The sequence below is a fragment of the Pyxicephalus adspersus genome, chromosome 2 (genome assembly GCF_032062135.1).
Source record: "Pyxicephalus adspersus chromosome 2, UCB_Pads_2.0, whole genome shotgun sequence".
In the NCBI taxonomy this organism is placed as follows: domain Eukaryota; kingdom Metazoa; phylum Chordata; class Amphibia; order Anura; family Pyxicephalidae; genus Pyxicephalus; species Pyxicephalus adspersus.
The window spans coordinates 81,396,439-81,396,949 of NC_092859.1; positions in this window are offsets into that span (position 1 = coordinate 81,396,439).

Sequence of the window (511 nt, forward strand, 5' to 3'; positions counted from 1 at the left end):
AGAAGGCTTTCCCAGCAGAGAGAGCTTATGAGAAAGAAAGCCCTAAAAATCAGTGAACTTATTTTTTTAAATTTTTAAAAATTATATTTAAAGGCTTGTGGACAGCTGGGAATATTAGGGAGGTCAGACTACCAGGTTAATGTGGATCTAGGAATTGAGGCTGTATTCCACCCAAAGCCTCCAGATCCCAGAAAAGAAGTTAGCAAAAAGTTTGTTTTTCTCCCCATCATCTATAAACCGAGGAGCCCCGTGTAAAATGTGGTGACATATACACTATTTCAAATCCTGTCAGCTAGTAACTTGAGTTTATATTCAGTTTGGTTTATATTCAAGTATATACAGTAGCTATAAACCCTGGACCCCTTCGGGAAAGCTTATTGACATGCACAGCATTTACAATCCTATCAGCTAGTGACTTATTATTATTATTATTATTATTATTAAACAGGGTTTATATAGCGCCAACATATTACGCAGCGCTGTACATTAAATAGGGATTGCAAATGACAGA